This window comes from Chlorocebus sabaeus, chromosome 13, assembly GCF_047675955.1.
Source record: "Chlorocebus sabaeus isolate Y175 chromosome 13, mChlSab1.0.hap1, whole genome shotgun sequence".
In the NCBI taxonomy this organism is placed as follows: Eukaryota; Metazoa; Chordata; class Mammalia; order Primates; family Cercopithecidae; genus Chlorocebus; species Chlorocebus sabaeus.
In genome coordinates, this window is record NC_132916.1 from 68654313 (window position 1) to 68677088 (window position 22776).

Genomic DNA, 22776 nt, shown 5'->3' on the forward strand with positions numbered 1-22776 from the left:
CTGAAAATCACCAAGAATTAGGACACATTAGTCTTACAGGGAAGCACGGATCCTGAATCTTCAAGGAATAATGAACAATGATGTATTTTAATTTCCAGATTTTAAATTTTTATGTTGTCTTATAACTATATTTATAATAATGACTTAGGCCTTACTCCAAGTCAGCTGTTTTAAGCTAATCCAACTGTCCTTTTATGGTCCAACTTGCATTCTGTTCAAATGTCCTTCTTTTCTTTCGCTATCATTCTGAAAAATGTACAATTAATTCTGTCATTTAAATCAGTTTTCTAAATTCTAAAGCAAAATTTCTCAAACTTTTCCATGGAACACCAGTTCGATGGTATATTTGGTGAGGTAGGGGTTGTATGGTGAAATATGTTTGAGAAACACCACAGACCAAAGGCCATTGATAATCACTTGTTGGAAATAAACAAGTCTAATTTGATTTTAACTCAGCTTTTTCCACAAATTTAAATGACCATAGGCTCATTTTCTGTATAATATCAGTTAACATCCTAAGGAATGAGTATACCAAGGTAGGTACTATTGGGAAGGCTGTATTAGAGGTGTGTGTCTTCTTGGTGACTTCAAAAGAGGTGAAACAGAACCTGCTAGAACAAGATTCAAGATACAGACTTAGAATCTGTCAGAGAATGCAAATCTTTGTTAAGTTACTTTGTAACAATATTCTTCTTGCCTGCTAACATGATGAAAAACAAAACCATCTCAGAAAATAAATTCTCAAAGATGTATTTAAAATTGGTTTAGTATATTTCAATTCTCCTCCATAAAAATGACACTTCATAGACTATTTAAAAACAAAGATACATAAATATGTTTTGGAGGAAGACTAATGCCCAACAGGATGTCTGCATCTATATACAACCTCAGTTCTGCCCTTTGCTCCCACTAACCATAAATCTGATAAGAAGTCACTATAAGGAAACAAATGCCCCAGGCCAAGACATGTACTTCAAAAATCACTATCAAAATAACTACCATCTAAGAGGACCAGAAAAAGTGAGACAGACTTTAAAATAATGTAAGAACCAAATAACAAAAAAGTTTTGCTCCAATTTTTGCTCTAGGAGCTCTAAAAAACCATTATCAAGTTATTAGAGAAGAGAAGGTATTGGGGGAAGAGGATAAAAAAAATTGAAATACCAGCTTACAAAAGCCAATCACGATGTTTATGAATCAGGCAGGAACAATCTGAAAACAAAAATAAAAATTACTAGTTTTATATAATATTTGCATATGCATTTGTTAATTATAATTTTGAGATCATTGTATGTTCATACGCAGTTTTAAAAGAGCCTTCACTCAGTTTCCCACAATAGTAACATTTCACAAAACAACAGTACAATATTACAACCGGCATGTTTATACCAATACCATCTACTAGTCTATTGCAATTTCCCATTTAATTGTATTAGTGTGTGTGTGTTTTATACAGTTTGAGCACATGTGTAGGCTCACATATCTACCACTAGTCAAAATATCGAACAGTTCCATCACAAGGATCCATCATGTTGCCCTTTGACAAACACATACCACCTCCTTTGCCACAATCCCTTTCTGCCCCTGACCCACTGCACATCTATTTTTAACACTAAAATAATAACAGCCATTTACAAAAAGTATTTCACTCCTTGTCCCTAGCTGAATGTTGTCTACTACTACTACCACTACTACTACTACTACTACTACTACTACTACTACTACTACTACTACTACTTCCTAGTTATATGTCAAATCTTGAATGAATACTTTTAGTTTTCTGCATTAAAGTTTTAGTTTAAGGAATAAATTCTCCAGAGAGAAGTCTTTCTCATTGTTAGCATGGCATAGATCACTCATTTCAAAAATCAAAACGCAAAAAGTAAGGGAGCCAGAGGTGTTGTCTGCACTCACAGATTCCATATTTTCAATATATTACTAACGAGAAACTCTGAGTGCTTACTGTGGGCCAAGCTACATATTATATATGTATGTATGTGTATGTATGTGTGTGTGTATATACATATATTCCATATACCAAGCCTTTGATGTATGCACATTGACCCTGTTTGGCCCAGGAGAAAACTGAGGCACCAAGAGGTTTACAAGTTGCCTAAAGTCAAATAACTAGCAAGTGGCAAATCCTGGAAACTGGGACCAGACTCTGGGCACCCAGACTCTACCATCCCTCAAGGAAACCATGATAAAGTCAAGATGTTTTGGTGTAACCATTCATTGCTATGACAAATAAATCACCCGATTATTGGTAAGCTTCACTTTAACATAACGGAATTCAACAACGAAAATGTCCAAAACAATGATGTGTAAAATGGAAGAGGTATTTTATTCAAATACAAAATGATAGGAAATTGCCAAAGACAAAGGTTGGGACATGCAGAAAAGATTTTATATTATGGCAACAAACTGTTCACCAGCCCTGAACAGATAGTCTTAACATTCGTTGGGGACTGTCAGGCAGCAGTTTATACATAGCCAAGATTACTCTTGAAAAAGACATATTCAATTGAGCAGAGATGATGAGAGAACTGAAATTTTTGAACAGATAAAAGCTTCAAAATTAGGCTCTTTGGCCAATAGAGACATCTAAAACCCCAAAGATAATGTTCAGGTTATAGTAATTTAACAGACACCTATTGTGACAAACTTTCTGTAGGTTTATTTGCTTAATAATATAGCATTATTACTGAGGACTAGTAGATATTCTCTTCTGTGAAACTACACAGCACGTTTATGCATAGCTGTGACAGTTTTACCTATCATTCAACAGTACTTAAAAGGTGCCTACTCAATAAGCCATTGATATGCTGCACCAAATACCCTGGTGAGGCTTTCTTTACAGTGCTAATTTTACAGACATCTCCTGGATGATCTAAGTTCAAGAGGCAGCCGGGGAGGAGAATGCATTATTAGCATGGTTTGGTGTGCATATAACTGAGTTATACATAGGAACTAGGGAAATGGAGCTCTGAAGTTCATCTTCCACATGAAGATAACATGCTATTAGTCTCGACTTTCTGGGAGGGAAGTTAATTCATTACTTCATTAACACTGAAATATATTAAAAACATTTTCAGTTAAAAGGGTAGCTAAAAAGAAAAAAACCTTTAAATTAAAATGCTTACACGTTATGAGATTTCTAGAAATCACTGTTAATTGGTTTTAACTAGTTTTATAATCTCCCCCAGTTACTTAAGGCTTTTATTTATTAATTTTTTGAGACAGGGTCTCTGTCACGCAGACTGAAGTGTGGTGACGTGATCAAGGCTCACTGCAACCTTGATCTCCGGGGCTTAATTGATCCTCACACCTCAGCCTCCCAAGTAGCTGGGACTATAGGCATGTGATACCACACCCGGCTAACGTTTTTTTTGGTAGAGACAAGGTCTCACTATATTGCCCAGACCAGTCTTGAACTCCTGGGCCCAAGTGATCCTCCCACCTTGACCTCCCAAAGTAAAAACTCACATTTTCTTAAAGGTGGGTAAGCAAAGGATCAGGGTGAAGGAAACCCTCTCCTCCTTTTCAGACACCAACCTGTTTGCCCTTCTTCACCAAGAAGCCAGCTGTCTGTGGCTGGGCCAGCGTGACAGACTCAGGGGACATTGGATACAGCTCTCTTTTCAATGTCTCCTGAAGTTAAGACTTCTATAAGCATTATTATTTCAAGAAAACACTGTGTCCTGTTCTTCTTGAGTAAATACAAGTCAGATGGTAACCTTAATTTTCTCTGAAAACTCTATGTCTAAAACATGGGAAAAAATAGATATCAAGGTTCTAAGAATGAAGAAAAATCAGAATTCCTCCACGAGCTACATTTATCTCCAATTCTTTTCCCAGGGAGACACGTACACAAAGTACCCTTTAAGTTGAACACGACTTGTTTCTCATATCTTTCTAAAAGTATGTTGTTTATTTAGAATAAGCTTTCTATCTTGTCTGCTAAGCTTTTCCCATACATATAAGATAAAAACTGAGAAACACTTTTCCATTCCCAGTGATGTTTGCCCAGGAAGTCTTGGTAAATAATAATGATTATGCCTAACTAACATCACTCTTCTCTGCTGCTAAACACAGTCACCTGATGGTGTGATGTGCATGGTTCCTCAGTGGTTCATCATTCTGGAACATCCTACAAGATTAACTAAAATTTCCAAGTTTGTCTATCACCTCAGCTATAACATTTATGTTTATGTCACTGTTTTTAAGTTGTTAAATTCTTACAGGATACAGACTATATCTGTATAACTTAGTTTACAAAGAATAGCCATGCACGAACATCCCATAAATGCCCTTGGCAGTGATGACCACAATCACAGCAGAGTTAATGGCAGGTTTGCTCCACTTCATCAGAGGTTCTGAAGGAGGAAACCAAGATCTTCCCTGAAAGGCAAGACCTGGCATCAGGGGCTACTGTGGGCACTTTCCTTTGAATTGCATTTATCTACCAGGAAGATGATATCCTTTATCGTCTTACATGAAAGCATTTGAAAATTCTAAAAACTGACCATGCCTGTCTTGGTCAGTTCAGGCTGCAATAACAAAGTGCCATAGACTGGATGGCTGACAAAACATTTATTTCTCACAGTTCTGGAGGGGAGAAGTCTGAGATCATGGTGCCAGCATGGGCAGGTTCTGGTGATGAACCTCCTCCAACTGTCTACTGCTGACTCTCCTATCTTCACAAGGTGGGAAGAAAAGCCAGCTAGTTCTCTGCCCTCTTCTTATAAAGGCACTAATCCCATTTCTGAGGGCTCCACCTTTATGGCCTAATTTCATCCCTGAGTCCCCACCTTCAAATACCATTTCATTAGAATTAGGGTTTCAACTCATGGCTTCTGAGGGGATACACACATTCAGTTCATTGCAATGCCCTTACATAGACATGAAGACAGGTCTGGTATGTTTGAAATAACTCATGATCTGCAAAATCTCACACCAAAAATAACAGAGGGGGAAAAATTCAGAGTAGACCACTCAAAACCTATCACAGCACTAACCAAATAATAATGCATACCTCAGGTATAACTTGGAAAGCCCAGATAGTCAGCTCAGTGTGACTGAGGGTACCCCCAGGGGACATTAAAATGCACAGAAACAATAGAGTGGGAAGGCTACTACAGTAGAAATGCACGGAGGATTCAGAGATGAGTTCTCATCGCTGGAGAGTGTTATATGACAGTGAATTGTGTCAATGTGACTGTGCCACAGGTGCCAGGTTAAACATTATTTCCGGCTGTGCCCATGCAGGTATTTCTGGATGAAATCAGCACTTGTGTTGGTGGAGCTGGGAGCATACCACCCTCCCCAATATGGGCTGGCATCATCTAATGCATTGAGGGCCCAAATTGAACAAAAAGGTGGAAGAGGAGGAAGGCACCCCCTTTTCTTCCTGCCTGCTTGAGCTGGGACATCAGTCTCCTCCTGTCCTTGGACTGGGATTTACACCCCTGGCTCCTCAGCTTCACAGGCATTCAGACTCGGACCAGAATCACACCACCAGCTTTCCCGAGTCTCCAGCTTGCAGACAGTTGACTGTGGGATTTCTCAGCCTCCATAATCATCAGGGTTAGTTCTTTGTAATCCATCTCTCTTTCTGTCTCCATATATGTATCCATGGGTAAACATACATGCACTCTAACTCTGCCAACTCAGATTCACTTGGGTTCTAGAGACTGCCCAACAATTATGCAACATTTCCCTAATCTTTGGTCATTTCATTTCACACCTTCTCTCCTATCTTCCAATTGCCTTCCCCACTCCTAATACTTACATATAACATCTCTCTGTTAACATCCCTACTTCATGCTTCTGTGAGAAAACAAAAGCTGTTGGATAGGGCATCTCTGCTTTCTATCTCTAAACGCACTTCCCTATATCCACAGGAGGATGCACCCTCCCTAGAACCAGAGGCCAACTCCACCTCTCTATTCAAAATTTCTCCTCATTATCTTCTCCCTTTCTACTAAAGATACTTGTCATCGACACACACTATGCTCTGATAGTCCCAATGTTTTATTGTTTTATTTTTTGAGACGGAGTCTCACTCTGTTGCCAGGCTGGAGTGCAGTGGCGTGATCTCAACTCACTGCAACCTCCACCTACCGGGTTCAAGCGATTCTCTTGCCTCAGCTTCCCAAGTTGGTGGGACTACAGGTGTGTGCCATCACGCCCAGCTAATTTTTGTATTTTTATTAGAGACGAGGTTTCAACATGTTGGCCAGGATGGTCTCGATCTCCTGACCTCAGGATCTGCCCGCCTTGGCCTCCCAAAGTGCTGGGATTACAGGTGTGAGCCACCGTGCCCGGCCAATATTCCTCAATTTTTAAAGAACAAAACCGTCATTCACCTCCAGGTCCCACTATACTCCCACCTTTTCTCAGATAAACTTCTGAAAAGAACAGAAAACTTAGATAATCCCCATTTCCTTACCTCCCACTCACTTTCCAACCCATTCCCCAGGCTCTTATCTCTACCACTGTATCAAAAGATCCTTATCAAGGTCATTAAAGCAATTCTTATTATCCTCATTTTAAAAACCAGGACACTGAGGCTCAAGAGAGATTACTAGGTTGAGATAGTAAAAACATACCTTGCCTTCAAAATATGCAAGAGCCCAGGGCTGCCCCAAAGCACTCTTTTCAGGATATTAAAGACTTCATCTTCCAGGGACCCAACCCCTCTTTCCTCCTTTATGTCATGCCGCTGCATTATATATCAGACACACTCCTTAGAATATCTCATTGTTTTTCATTATTTTTAATTGAGAAAAACGACCTTGCTTTGCCTATGAGTGTTTTCTGTGTTGACCACTTGGTGTAAATTATTTAATTGTTCCAACCACATGAGAATAGGTGGCTTTAGCCCCTTTGTACAAATAAGAAAGTTGTGGCTGAGAAAGAATAAAACCTTTCCCAACATCAGACAGATAATAAGCATTTCATTATTTCTTAGTTGTTTCCATTAGATGATGGCAAGATAGGGGCATCACTTTGACAGATGTGACATTGTCCCATTATGTCCATGAGGTTGGAAAACCTAGAACTGATGCAAATTTGCTATGAGGAAACACCTCAGAATCGGAATTATATATAAAAATGGAACTTTATAATGAGGATTTTAATTTACCATACATCTAAATATTTATAAGTTATAAATTATGGAGACCAACAAAGCTAACCAACCAAGTCCAAAATATATCTTTCCTTGAACAATTTACCTCACATTTCCTGGAAAACCATGTTTGAATGTGGACTTCTTGGAGCCTGTACCTCTAGAACATGGCACTGGGGGGACATGATACTGAATTTTGCTGATTAGGGCATCTTCCCTCCCTAGTTCTACCATGGAAGCCAAATTGGTGAGCATGAGGTGTGGAACAGAGATATGTGCTCATCCCATAACCTGTCTGGTTTACTAGGTATTCAGACATTGCACTTGCTCAGTAATGCCCTTAACCCGGGCGAATGGAGCTCTGCCTTAGGATCTATGCTCCATTCTGGCCTTTCTCTAGCCTCACCATTTCCTTTATTGTGAGGAGTCCAAAGGCCTAAGGGGAAGGTGCCCACCCAGGCCTACATTCCTTCTCCTAGGCTATGCTCCTGGTTCCTAGAACCATGGAATTCCTTGTCCAAAGAGCTTCAAGTCTGCTAACCAGGGACTACACAGGTTCTTTCCTAGATTTGTGTTTTTAAGGGCAGACTGTGCCCCTGTTACATGCAGCCCCTAGACCCAGGGGGTGGCCAAGGGGTGGCTGTTTGCAGGAGATGGGGACACAGCGGGTAGAGTGATCCCAGAACATTAAGAGGAGGGAAGACAGGCCGGGGACTAGTAGCCAGTTTGCCCCCCAGTGCCATGTTCTAGAGGTACAGGCTCTAAGAAGTCCACATTCAAACATGGTTTTCCAGGAAATATGAAGTAAATTCGTCAAGGAAAGATATATTTTGGACTTGGTTGGTTAGCTTTGAACTTAGTTGGTCTGCATAATTTACAACTTATATTTAGATGTATAGTAAAAGTGTTTCTATTTATATTCTGACTTGAACTCTACCCCCGTATAGTTAGGAGGGGCATGAGATTAGTTCTAGACTTTAATACAAAGTTGATTACTGAGGGAAAACTATTGAACATTCTCTTTCTGAACCCCAGAGGCTGAGAAAGCCAAGTGTTCCAGAAAGTGTACAATGACAAAGGTGGTACACTCACAGGCTTGAGTCTTCCTGTGTGAAGCAGAGTCTTCTGTAAATCCACAGTGGATGTTTATTGTAAGCAAAAAATAAACTGTTTTTGAATGAAGCCACTGAGGTTTGGGGATGGCTTGTTAGTTATCCTGACTACATAGAAATTGGTACCAGAAGTAGGATGTTGTTTTAGCAAAATCCTAAAATACATGACCTTGGTTTAGTGGTCAGCAAGTCGTGAGGAAACTGATCTTAAGGGCCAGAAAGATAGTGATGTGTTTTATACAGTGGCAACATATCTAGTAAAACATTTGCCTCTGTCAGTTCAGGAGGCAGATCTCCTGCCAAATTTACTTGTAGCTCTAGGAGAAGAGGTAAGAAAAAACAATTGAAATATGGTTGGATGAGGCGGCTCACAGCACCTTCGGAGGCCGAGGCAGGTGGATCACTTGAGGTCAGGAGTTAGAGACCAGCCTGGCAAACATGGTGAAACCTCATCACTACTAAAAATACAAAAATTAGCTGGATGTGGTGGTGTGCGCCTGTAATCCCAGCTACTCGGGAAGCTGAGGCAGAAGAATCGCTTGAAGCTGGGAGGTGGAGGTTGCAGTGAGCCAAGATCCTGCCACTGTACTCCAGCCTGGGTGACAGAGTGAGTGAGACTCTGTCTCAAACAAACAACAACAACAAACCAGAAAATGGCTGGGTGCGGTGGCTCACACTTGTAATCCCAGCACTTTGGGAGGCCAAGGCGGGAGGATCATGAGGTCAGGAGTTCGAGACCAGCCTGGCCATCACAGTGAAACCCTGTCTATACTAAAAATAGAAAAATTAGCTGGGTGTGGTGGTGGGGACCTGTAATCCAAGCTACTCAGGAGGCTGGGGCAGGTGAATTGCTAGGACCCAGGAGGCAGAGTTTGCAGTGAGCCAAGATCACGCCACTGCACTCCAGCCTGGGTGACAGAGCTAGATTCTGTCTCAAAAAACAAACAAAACACACACACACACACACACACAATGGAAATGTGTATTGGTTATTATTGGCTTCATTTGACAAAGTATTTCAAGAAAGAGCTGAGCTTAGAAAAGAACTATCCGGTTTCCAGGAAGTGAAAGGGAATGAGGAGACAGCAGACATTTCAGATTTTGCAACTACAAAAACTAACTTCTTCTCCACCCCTACACTAACAGTTAACAGTAAGGCTTTGAAGATCATAAGCCCAGGAAAACTTTTTTTAAAACTAATTTGTCTCAGTTCAAGGATAGATAATATATCCATTAAATCCTTTCATGTGGATAAAATGACTGAGAGAATAGATCAGATTAAAAGTAAAGCTTTCCAATAGAAGCCAGCCAGTCCCAAGATAACTTCCTTTAGGACCAGAAAGACAGCTATGGGAGTGAGAATGCAAATCAGTGTAGCAAATCTGAGAGCCAGGACTCATGCATGACAAAAGAAAATTCTAGGGCTGTGTTTACTAGCACACAGAATTGATTAGAGACAAACAGATAAGAAACCTTCCAAATTTTGTAGAGCACTGTGCTGCCAAAAAGAATAAGCCTATCAGCTGAAGTCTTAAAATGATCCTTTGGTCCCCAACACTCTATATGTAGGAAGTGGATAGAAAGAGTTGCTCAGTTCCCAACTAGGGCAGATTCTCAAATGTCCACTTCATATGTGGCTAAGGAAAAAAAATAAATAAAATAAAAGAACTCTTTAGTGGGCAGGGCCAGTGCTTCTGAAAATGATGAACAAGAAGGGCATAATCAGGGCCTAATCAAGAAGCATTTTACTCCCCAGGCTTCCTGGAATCTGGTGAAGGATTTCAAAATTGTTATGGACCAGGGACTCCTTAAAGTATACTGGTGAAATTTATAACTTACAATGTGGGAAAGACTAGGTTTGGATCTGTATTATTTTGATAATCTCAGAAAGGTATCAGAAAAATGAGGACTTTTCCTATATATTGTAAATTTTAAAACCTCACAGGGCATGGGATGTCCACATGTTCCACATCGTGTCCTCTGAGAATATGAACATCTTTCCCCCACTGTTTAAAAGCAATTTTCTAGATTGCAGTTTTAAACATCTCTGAATGTGACAAGGTATTACCATTAAAGCGTATGACACTGATTTTACACTCCACAGAAGTGCAGACAGATTTAACAAGGCAGCCCTACTTCACACTAGCTCTTGAAACCTCAAGTAGGAATGAAATGAAACTAATGACATTATAACTACCACTATTATTCACAAAAAAAAAAATATGTGGAAAATGATGAGAGACAGCAGTGTGACCACTGGAGCAGCTCATATTCGGCCCCAACATTTTATTCCTGCTTGCGTTTCTGGAAAATCCACTGTTCCAGATTCAAATGTGTCCTCAAAATTCAAATGTTGAAAACCCAACCCCTAATGTGACTGTATTTGGAGATAGGACCATCAGGGAGGTAATTAAGGTTAAATGATGCCTTAAGAGTGGGGCTCTAATCCAATTAAAATTCTCATTATAAAGTCTCATTATAATACATGTCAGTTTCTGATGTGTTTGCTCATAGCAAATTTGCATTAATTTCAGATTTTCTGTCCTCATGGAGGTAATTGGACTATGTCACATCTCTCAAAGTGATGCCCTTATCTTGTCACCATCTAATGGGAACAATTAAGAAACAATAAGATAGAACCATTGCAAAAGAACAGGCCTCCTGTGCTCAGAATCCAAGTGATCAGGGGTCAGATGCTTGCTGTATTACTTATTAACTGTTTGATATTGGGAAAGGCTTCATTCTTTCTTGGCCAAAATTTTCTTATTTGTACAAAGGAGATAAAACTATCTATTCTCAGGTTGTTGGAACAATTAAATAAAATGATTCACAACAAGTGGTCAACACAGAAAATACTCACAGTAAAGCAGGGCCCCTTTCAATTTATCCTTAAAGTTGATTAACAAAAAACTTCAATTTCAGTATTATACAGATATTTGTATGCATGTATCGAGCTACCTTTTCATATCATTCAATAAATGATGCATAATTTTTGGCTTTTGCTTTTTTGTTGTTACGGTTTTTGTTTTTTTTTTTTTGTTTTTTGTTTTTGTTTTTGCTTTGCTTTGGGAAAGGGGATAAATGTTAAAATAATTTGAGGAGTAAATTAAGCCAAGGAAACATGACTCTAAACTACATAATTTAAACATATTTCTGTACTTTGTATTTATGTGTGAACCACTTTGGTCAAAGTTTGAAATTATGTTTACCTCCTATAAATATTTGTTGAATAAATTTATGAATGTTTTCTAAGTTAAATATCTTTAAAAGCTATACTGTCATAAGATACCCATACCACTTAAAATTCAAACACTGTTATGATATATATACTTATATAAAATATTTCAAATCTGAAATATAAGGATTTCTTTTGCCTGAAGACTAAAGGAAGAAAGATCACCCTTTCTATAAATTTCATAATATATTTTCCAGGGATGAAAGAGAAAAGAAAATTTAACACTTGATGGGCTCAAATCTTAATTATAAAACAGAGGCTCTTGTTTCAAAGCCGAGTAATAATAAGTATTTCCATAAAATACCTACATTACTGGCTATATTAATGGTGGCCAGCCATAAAATTAAAGCAAAGAGAAGAACTGAAATCTAGACCTCTAATCTTTTTTCCAAAAATATCAAGGATAAAGGATGGTCAGGAGTTAACCAAAACCAAAAACTGTTTAACCTGGTCACCCTCCCACCATCGTTCACTCTATTTTGAGACCTGCTGAGCCACATTGTCCTTTAAATTTTCTTGATTTAGGGTCTCATTTTCTCCGAACTGCTATGATCACAATAGTGACACATAAAGAAGAAACACTGGGTGATTTGAGAGAACTTTAACAAGGTCTGGACATTCCTCTCACTAGGAAGTAGCTGACCCCATTACTACTTATTATTAGGTGGGCACACTTCTTATTAGGGCACACTTCTTATTAGGTGGATCTGGGAGAGTCCTATCACAGAGCTGCAATGTCTGCATGCATGATTACAAGCAAAAGTTGACCAAGAAGGCTTCAATGAGAAGTAGATGAAATTGAATCAAATGGATGTTTATTAAGCACCTACAAAGTGCTCGTAAACAGAAAGTATGGCAAAGACTGCCAATTTTCTCTGATATTCATTCTTCCCTTCTTTCTTTGTAATATAATCTCTGAGTTTTATATGGGCACATGACTCCCCAGAATAAAAACATTTCTCAATGTCCCTTGAAGATAAAGGTTGTCACGTTACTGACACAATATAGGCACAAATGTCATGTGCAAATTCTGGTTATTGTCCTGAAGCAGGAGCAGAGTCTTATGTATTCCTTTTTTTTTTTTTTTTTTTTGCTGACTGAAATACAGACATCATAGCTAGAACTTGGCTAGCCATCTTCGATCATGAGGTAGACAAACAGAACAAGGACACAGACCTTAGAGTTCAGAAACAGATGCACATACTCAGGCATTTGATTTTCAACAAGGGTACCATGCAATTCAATGGAGGGAAAGAAAAATTCCTCAAAAGATTCCAGAGCAATTAAATTTCGATCCTGAAAAAAATTAACCTTGACCCTTATCTCACATCATACAGAAATTAATTTGAGATAGTTGATGGAATGGGTCACAGATATAAATGTAAAAAAAAAAAAAAAGGGTATCTTCTTGATTGAGGGATAGAAAAAGATTTCTTAAATAGGACAAAAAACAAACTATTAAAAAACCGATAAACTGGATTTCATTAAAACACCATAAGACAGCATTAAAAGATAAACAGAAAAGTCACGAAATCATCAAGGAAATGCACATGAAAACCATGAGACCATGAAGCCATGAGATATCACCTCAAACCCACCAGAGGGCTTAAAGTGAAAAAGACTAACAATATCAGGTGCTGATGAAAATGCACATTACAACTACAACTCTATTGCTAGCAAAAGTGTACACATATGCATTCAGTTTTGTAAACTGTTTGGCTCCCCTGTGGCCTAACAATTCTAGTTTCAGATTTGTTCCTTGGTGAAATACTGCAAATGTCCACCAAAAGACTTGTGAATGAGTATTCACAGCAGGTCTATTTGTAAGAACCCAAACTAGAACACACCCACATAGCTATTAACAGAATGGATAAACAAATCGTGGTAATGGATTCCTACTCAGAAAAAATACAAAAAGAACCACCTATTGATAGATACATCAGCACAGATAACTCTCAAAAATTTATGCCGAATTAAAGCCAGACACAAAAAAGTACACTTATTTGGTTATACTTAAAATTCAATAATAGACAAAACGGGGAGGCTCAGGTGGGAGGATCGCTTGAGCCTGGGAGGTTGAGGCTGCTGTGAACTGTCATTCTGTCATCATGCAACCACACTCTATCCTGGGTGGCAGAGTGAGATACCATCTCGGGGTCGGGGGAGGAGGGGAAGGAATAGACAAAACTAATCTACAGTGTTGGACATCAGAAGAGTGTGATCCACAGGGGAGGTGTTGGCCAGGAGGTAGATGAGAGAATTTTCTCCTCGATGGATGTAATATTGTCTATCTTGCTCTTGGTTGTGATTACACAGGTGTGTGGATGTGTATGTGTGTGTGTATATATATATAAACTCATCAAGCTATATACTTAAGAATGGCAGACTTCATATGTTTTTCTTCCCCAAGTATTTCATGCCTCAACAGAAGCAGAGAAAAAGTACTTTATGAAAGATAAGTAGACTCTTATGTCTGCTTATATGAAAGATAAGTAGACTCTACCTTATCCATTGCCCAGCAAAGGTTATTAGGCAAATGTAAAATTTTCTACTTAAAATAAAACAAACACCAAGCAAAGTGTGACTAAACTTTACTTTTTTTCTTACCCCCAAATAAGCCAAAATTAGAATATTCAAACCAAATTCATTAGTATCAACAAAAACTTAGAAGGAAATTCCAAAGACAGTAGGAGTACACCAGTTAGTCCATAGCAACCATCATGGTCACCAAAGTGAAGATTCTATAGTATAATGGCAATGAAAGCAAAGTTTTCATTGTATATGTCATTTTCAGTGTGTGTTTTACCATAAATGCTTCTGTTCATGATTTTAACTATTTCTTCATTTTTAACACAAAGGCAGTATGGCATAGAAGAAAGAGCAAGATCCCTGATTCAGACAAACCTGTTTTGCCACTTACTAACTATATGGTGTTAGGCAAGTTTCCTAATCTCTTTGATACTAAGTTTCTTCACAATTTAAGAGAGATAATAATACTTACTTTGCAAAATTGTAGCACAATTATAGTAGGTACTTAGTAGTGGTAGCTATTTGGCAATAGCTCTTTGTATGCAAAGTATCATGTCAGCCACTTGAACCCTATCTAAGAACCTGACCATCTGGAAATTTAGATATAAAGATTGGTGACGAAAGGTAAGAATTTAACATGGGCTATAGATTATAAATTATAGGGTTTCTATGTAGCTAGTAGGGTTGTGGAGTGAGTATTCTCTGAACAGAGCTTGAAAAAAAATGGTTGAAAATTAGTTGGGAAGAAAACATTTAAGGCAGAGGAAATGGCACAAATAAGAACACAGCTGCAAAAGCAGGAGAGTGAATCCTTTAGGGGCTGATAAGTGGTTAGGACCACTTGTATCACTGGATTAGTTCTGAGAAATCAGAGAAGAAGGCCAGCAAAGTAAGTTAGGAACAGGCAAAAAAGGACCATTGTCATGCTAAGAAGCAAGAACCTTGCAAGTATTGGGATGCCACTAAAGGACTTTTTTCAGGGAACTGACCCCAGTGGTCATTACACATGATAGGAAGGGAAGAAGTCAATACGGGGAAAAATAGCATAGGGTGACAAGGGCCTAAACCAAGGTGCTGAGGGGAGTGAAAGAAACAGGAAGGAAAGATATTAGAAAGTTCAATTTTTTTTCCTGTGTTTCAGAATGCAAATGGAAGAGAAAGTTCAATTTTATTAATTAAAAAAAATGATCATTGAGTTTCCCTGAATGATACAAATAGGCCTGCCTTCAACTTCAAGATTGATCCTAATTGACCCCTAAGTTCCTCAAGAGCAAAGATATGCCCCCAAGCCAACAAAACACATTGCCTGGCACAAAGGAAGTGCTCAGTACATCAGTGGTGAATGAATCTTTCCAAATATTCCAAATATGGAAATCTCCATATGCAAATAATACAATGTATTAATGATGTAATGTGAAACACATAGAAAAGCTAGAATCACTTTTCCTTTTTGTTTAGTGATGATTTTCCAAAATATATGCCAAGTTCTGAATTTGCTCATGCAAGAGCTATCTCTATCTCCAGCTTATCAAAAGACTCAGATATAAATCGCTCCAGAAAGTTAAGAATGTTGCCACCTCAGTTGCTAAGCCCTTGTGTAATGTTGTTCTAGGAATCCATCATTCTTTATGTCCTTTGCTATAGCAAAAGAACAATTACTTTATGACTCATGAATATTACATGAAAAAATTAAAACAGTAAATTAAATCCAAATTATGTAAACAAATATGTGTAAGGTTACTTAAGAGTGCAAGATGATTTAGTAATTAATTTGCTTATTACAATAATTTAAATTAAAATAACCTAACACTAAGAAATGAAGGAAAAAAATGAGTACTTCCTAGGGATAAGCACAATTCTTACCCTATTTTATGTATTAACTCATTTAATCCTCTCAACAACCTTATATGGTAGACAGTTTTACCTAAATTTAAAGATGAGAAAATTGAGATACAGAGAAGTAACTGCCCAAGGTTACACTACATGGCAGCAGAGCAGCAGAAGTAGGAATTGAATGCAAGCAATCTGGCTTCACAGTCCAATAGATTCAGAAAAAAACACTTAATAAATCCAATATGATTCACGATACAAAACTCTTAGAGAACTAGAAGAAGAGAACTTTAAATATCCAGCAACATCACACTAAGCTTCAGTGCTACAGAAGTATTCTCATGTAAGTCAGGAACAAAATAAGAATGTTCATGATCAGTACCACTATTCTTCATTGCACTGGGGGTCCTAGCCAGTGAAATTAGACAAAAACAAAAGAATAAGAGATATGAAGATCAGAAGGAAAAGAAAAAAATCATTTCTTGCAAATTATGTATTTATGTAAATGGAAATATAATATTATTTATGAAGTAATAACTAGCTGGTTAGAAAATAGAAAACTAAGAGAACCTATTCATAGTAGCAACAAAAATCATCAGGATTTAGAAATAAATGTAAAAAAAATGTACAAGTCCTTTGTTTATATCATATCATTGAAGGACACAAAAAGGACATGACAAATGAAAAAACTGAATATTGCAAATATGCCCATTCTTCTCATATTGATCTATAAATTCAAAGCCATTTCTATAAAAATCCCAATAGGACTTTTCAAGAAACTTCATAAACAGGTACTAAAACTCATATGGAATGAGAAAGGTCCAAAATAGCCAAACAATTCAGCAGAAAAACAAAAGAAGGTTTCTCCCCTATGACATATCAAAATCATGAGAGTTATCTTAGGAAGATTTGTTCAGGCAATATGGAGAGCTAGACATTCTAAAACAAACCTTTTAATACTTGCAAAGTTCTAAGGAATACTGGAAAAACATCCTTTAAAATGTCAGATATTTGTAATTCTTCATGTCATCAAACTACGAAAAGTCATAATCTCAATACATGCAGAAAAAGATTTTGACAAAATTAAAAATTGAGTATACGTACAAATAACTCCTAGCTCTGTCCACAGAGGGCCAAGAAACAGTAACATCTCAGTAGCAGCAAGGACACATAGCACACAGATCTTGGTTTCTAATACCATCCTCCAGTAAAAGGAATCAAGACATTTTGGAGAAATGGCTGATTCTAAGGTTGGGGAAGGGAAAATACTAAATGAGCCTGGAGCATCTCATAGTGCCAGACAGTAAGGAAATGATAAAAAATAAAAATAAAAATTTTTAATGGCGACATTTCAAAAGGACAAAAGAGCCAACCTGAAAAAACCCCAATGCCAAAGCTGGAACAATTTAAGCAATATAAAAATGATATTAGATAGTAGCTCCAAGACTAAAATAAATATCCATCAATATACATGGACATAAATAACTGACTGAATAATAAATCAATGGGAGAAAAGGGACCAATCTTTCTTAGAGAAGAATTCCTATTAATAAATGTGAAAAAAGGAAGAAAATGGAAAATCACCATTAGAATACCACAATAATAATTGTTGCAGGCAAGATCCACTGAACACTAAAATTATTGGACAAAATTTTAAAGAGAAATAGAATATTTGTACTACCTCAAAATATTTATTAATCACTGTGGTGGTTTTAACATATGTCCACAAATTATTTGATACCTTTCCTTCCCTTGACTGTGGACTTTCTCCTAACAAATAGACTATGGAAAGGGGGAAAAAGGAATATTACAATAAGAAACCTTGCCAGACACCATCTGGCCATGTGATCAAAGTTATCATCAGTCGATGTGATTATCATATGCTGCCATATGTGATACAATGAGAAGGGCACAACAGCTCTGCAATATTCTTCTCTCAAAATCCATAACCTAAGTCTAATTGTCAGAAAACATCGGATAAATCCAAATTGAGATGCATTTTACAAAACACATACCAGTACTCTTCAAAAGTGACAAGATATCAAAGACTGAGAAACTGTCACAGATTGGAGTAAACGAGGGAGACATGAAAACTAAACACCATGTGGTATATGGGTTGGATCCTGAAATTTAAAAAAAGAATATTAGAGGGAAAACAGCGGTAATCTGAATAAAGTGTACAGTTTCATTAATACTATTGTGCCAATGTTAATTTCTTAACTTTGGTACTTTACAAGGGTTATGTAAGATGTTAACATGAGAGGAAGTTGGTGAAGGGTATACAAAAACACTGCACTATCTTTGCAATTCTTGTAAATTTAAAATTATTTCAGAATAAAATGAATTTGAAAATTCAATACTCATTTGTGAAAGCAATTCTTAGTGAACTAGAAACAGAAGAAAATTTCCTCAATCGGGTAAAGAACATCTACCAAAAAAAAGTACAGTAAACATCACCCTTAATCGTGAAATGTAGAGGCATTCTCCCCTTAAGATGAGGAAAAAGCAAGGCTATATATTGTTAATGCTTCTGTTAAAGACTGTTCTAGAGGTCCCAGCCAGTGCAATAAGGCAAGAAAAGGAGAAAAAGATAATAGAATTGTAAAGGCATATTTAAACCATTTTTTTTTTCCAGATGGCATGACAGCACATTGAAAAAAAAAAAAAAAAAAAAAAAAAATCTGCATACTACCAGAACTACAAGTGAATTTAGCAAGGGTACAAAATACAAGATCAATATATAAAAATAAATTTTGTTTCCATACACGAGGCAAGATGTTTGGAAAATAAAACGGGGGGAGGGAGGGGCGGTGGGGAAACGCCACCACCTGCAACAGCATCAAAAATCATTAAATGTCTAGAAATAAATTGAATAATGTGTAAGTCCTCTACACCGAATATACAGAACATGTTGAAAGTAACTGTAGAAGAATTTATTCAATGAAGGGAAAGACTCAATTCTGTTAAAATGTTCACTTTCCCAAAGTTGCTCTGTAGAGTCAATGCAATCCCAGTCAAAAATCTGGTAGACCTTTTTTTTTTTTTAATTAATGGACATTGACAAGCACATTTGAAAATTTATATGGAAATATAAAGCACTTAAATAATCAAAACATTTGTTTAAAAGAACAAAACTGGACGGTTTACAATACCATATCAAGACTTACCATAAACTACAGTAATTAAAAAAGTATGGTACTGATGCAAGAATGGATAATTAGTCCAAGTGGAACAGAATAGAGTCCAGAAACAGACCCAAATATATGACCATTCATTTATCAACAAAGTCTCCATGCAATTCAATGGGAAAAGAAAGGTACTGTTTTTTTCAGTAAATGTGTAGAGTAGATGAATGTCCATACAGAAAATAAATCTTGAGGCTGGGCATGGTAGCTCACTCCTGTAATCCCAGCACTTTGGGAGGCCGAGGCGGGAGGATCACGAGGTCAGGAGATTGAGACCATCCTGGCTCACATGGTGAAACCCTGTCTCTACTAAACATACAAAAAATTAGTCGGGCATGGTTAATGTGGGCGCCTGTAGTCCCAGCTACTCAGGAGGCTGAGGCAGGAGAATGGCGTGAACCTGAGAGGTGGAGCTTGCAGTGAGCCGAGATCACACCACTGCACTCCAGCCTGGGTAACAGAGTGAGACTCCGTCTAAAAAAAAAAGAAATCTTGATCCCTACCTCACACCATACACAAAAAATCAACTGGTGATAATCACAGACCCAACAGCTAAAACTGTAAAGTTTCTGGAGGAAAACAAAGGCAAATGTCTTCAAAACCTTGAGAGTGGGCAAATTTGAGGGTAGGAAGAAAATTTTACAGGCATGATGCAAAAAAGCACTAACTTCCACTCCCTTCCCCTTTTTACCCACTCCCAAATCCTGATAAACCAACCTTCAAAGGAATAATTCTGCTCATCAAAAGGTAGTATTAAGAGAATAAACAGGCAAACTTCAGGGTAGGAAATACTTGCAAACATGTACCCAACAAAGATTCCCTATCCAGATTATATTAGGAACTAAAAATCATTAACAAAAAGATAACCTATTTTTTTTTTAAATGGGCAAAATATTTCAATAGGCAGGTCACAAAGGAAATCTAAATGGCTGATTAAGATATTTTAAGATGTTCAACATTATTAGTGTTTATGGAAATGCAACCAACCTACCAAAGACCATCAATTCAACTCCTTGGTATATAGCTGAGAGATGTATGTCTACCAATGGAAGTTGGAAGAACATTCTTCACAATTTAATTCTTAATGGCCTAACAGGAAAATGGATAAGTAAATTGCTTATATTATAGATCCACATAATGTAATACCATAGAAGAGGGGTCAATAAATTTTTTCTGTAAATGGTCACTTGGTAAATAGTTTAGACTTTGTGGGCTATATGGCCTCTGTAATAACTACTCAACTCTGCCAAATGGGCATAACTATGTTCCAGTAAATTTTTTGTTTTAAGATGGGGTCATCTCACTGTCACCCAGGCTGCAGTGCAGTGGCATGATCACAGTTCATTGTAAGCTCAAACCCTTGAGCTCAAGAGATTCTCCTGCCTCAGCCTCTTGAGTGGCTGGGATTGTAGACAGGAGCCATGGAAAACAGCCCAATAAAATTTTATAAACAAAAATATGCAGTGGGTTGGAATTGGCCCACAGGCCACAGTTTGCCAACCCTTGATATAAAGCAAAAATAAAAAACAAACAAAAATACTTATACCTGCAACATGGATGAATACAATGTGAACAAAAGAATAAACTCTATGACTCCATTTATATGAAGTTTTAAAAAACACTTGAAAATAATCCATGATCACAGAAATCAGGACAGTAGTTGACTGGGGGAAGTGAGTGGCTCCATTGATAGGAAGGGGCAGAAGGAATGAAAATGTTTTATATGTTTATCTGGGTAGTAATCACAAAGGTATACACATACGTAAATTTCATCAAGCTACACACTTTTTTTGTTGTACATAAATTATAGAACTAAAAAATGTATGTAGAATTCAACATGGATAAAAAATATATTAAATACATTAAATGTACCTTAAAAGATGTGGGTGACAGAGTGAGGAAGTCTAACAGAAGTCTAATCATAGCTCCTAAAGGAAAGAATAGGATTAAAAACAGGTGAAAATAAAGAGATAAAAGACAAAATTTTCCTGAATTGATGAAACATAAACCTTAGAGACAGGAGATTTTATTTATGTATATAAATTTTTACAAATATATTTAATTTTTATATAAATTCTACAGTGAGATATACATATAATCTATATATAAAGTATGTATGTATATACATTATGTATATACACACACCTAAATACCTTGCCTCAAAAGTCTGTTACTACGAATTATTCTTGATGATACAAGGAGCAGTGAAAACCATAAAGCAATTCTCGAATTTCAAAGAATTAGTGGCCTTGACATGTATGCTGACTATAGGGCAAATTAGAAATCAGTAACAAAAGGATAACTCACAAAACCCTCCACATTGGAACTAGACTACTTTCTACAAATCTGTTAGGGGAAGAAAAAATATCACAATGAAAAAATTTTTAATTCTTAGAACTGAACAATATACACATAGAAAACAACAGTAAATGAAAATCAGCAATATTTTCAGATGACAAATAAACAAACCAGGATTAACAGCCTGGAAATAAGCCCAAGCATATCTGGGTACTGTATGTGACAGCAGCGGCACTGCTAATCACTGATATTGGAACAATTACCTTTTCACATGGGAATCTGAAAATGAATTAAGCTTGATCTCATAACATAAAATATATACATCTGAACATATACATGTTTCAGGTAAATTAAAGAACAAAATGTGGACAAAACACAAACTTAATTCTTAGAAAAATATTCAGAATACATTTCATTAATAGTAGAGTATCTTAAGACAAAAAGCATACAGATTAATGTCTAAGTTTAATATCTCCAAGTATATAACAAATATTTGTATCCAGAATGTTTTCCAAGAGAAATTTCTGCAATGATGGGAATATTCTGTTCTATAATATATTATAATGTAAAATATATCACATAATAAAATATAAAAGTAATATGTGGCTACTGAGCACTAAAAATGTGGCCTAAAAGAACTGAGGAACAGAAATTATTGCGGTAAATACAACATGTTAGCATTTTAAAACCCTGAAAGTCTGTAAAGTTCTGTGATTTTTATACACTTTTTAGTTTTCATTTTTCATAACAAAATTTGATTTTAGCTAAAATTACTGCATAAAATATTCCAGTTGTGTATGAAATATGTAAATGTGACTTTTGGGAAAGCAAACACCCCAAATGATATTTTCTCCTAAAGGTTTTTTGAAATATTATAAATTAAGTTATAAGAATAAAGAATAATTTAATAAATACTGATATGTCCACCGTGGAATTTATGAAATAAAACATTATTGATAAGTTCCCTAGGTACTCTTCCCTAAGCAAGATTTTTTTTTTTTCTAAAAAGAAGCCAGGCAATAACAATAACAGACGTAGAGCCCTAGACTCACGCTTCTTCAGTTTGTGACACCCATATTTTAATATATTTGGGGAGAAATGTGACATTCAAACCTAGTGTGTATTTTTTAACAAAGAGTTACAAAGCAAACACCCATGTAACCGTTGCACAGGTCAGGCGATAAAGCATTTCCAACATCTCTGAACCCCAGACCCTCTCCTCCCCACCGGGAGGTGACCATTAGCTTGACCTTTTTTCTTTACTACTTTTAATGCCTATATATGCATCCCTAAACAATAGCTTTGCTCCATCAGGTTCTGAATTTCACATAGATGATATCACACAACATTCTCTGGCAACTTTTTTTTTTTTTTTTTTTGGTTCAACACTGAAAGGTATTTGTGTTGAAACACAAAAATATTTCATTGGCCACTGTACAGTGTGCCCTTTTTATG

General features: G+C 36.8%; 1 protein-coding gene across 27 annotated transcripts in view; it reads right to left on the reverse strand.

The window, feature by feature from the left end:
- PLAGL1 (PLAG1 like zinc finger 1) overlaps positions 1–22776 on the reverse strand; it is a 66577-nt gene that overhangs the window by 42092 nt on the left and 1709 nt on the right. For 14 of the 27 annotated variants that reach the window (XM_008006788.3, XM_008006790.3, XM_008006773.3 and 11 more), the window contains exon 2: positions 1173–1212. The exons of 7 other annotated variants lie outside the window; for them this stretch is intronic. The gene's annotated coding sequence lies outside the window, so the exon portion shown is untranslated. Of the gene's footprint in view, positions 1–1164; positions 1213–20895; positions 20952–22776 lie in introns of those variants that run through there. 6 more of the 27 variants (XM_073022543.1, XM_008006776.3, XM_038000771.2 and 3 more) reach the window with 4 other exon arrangements.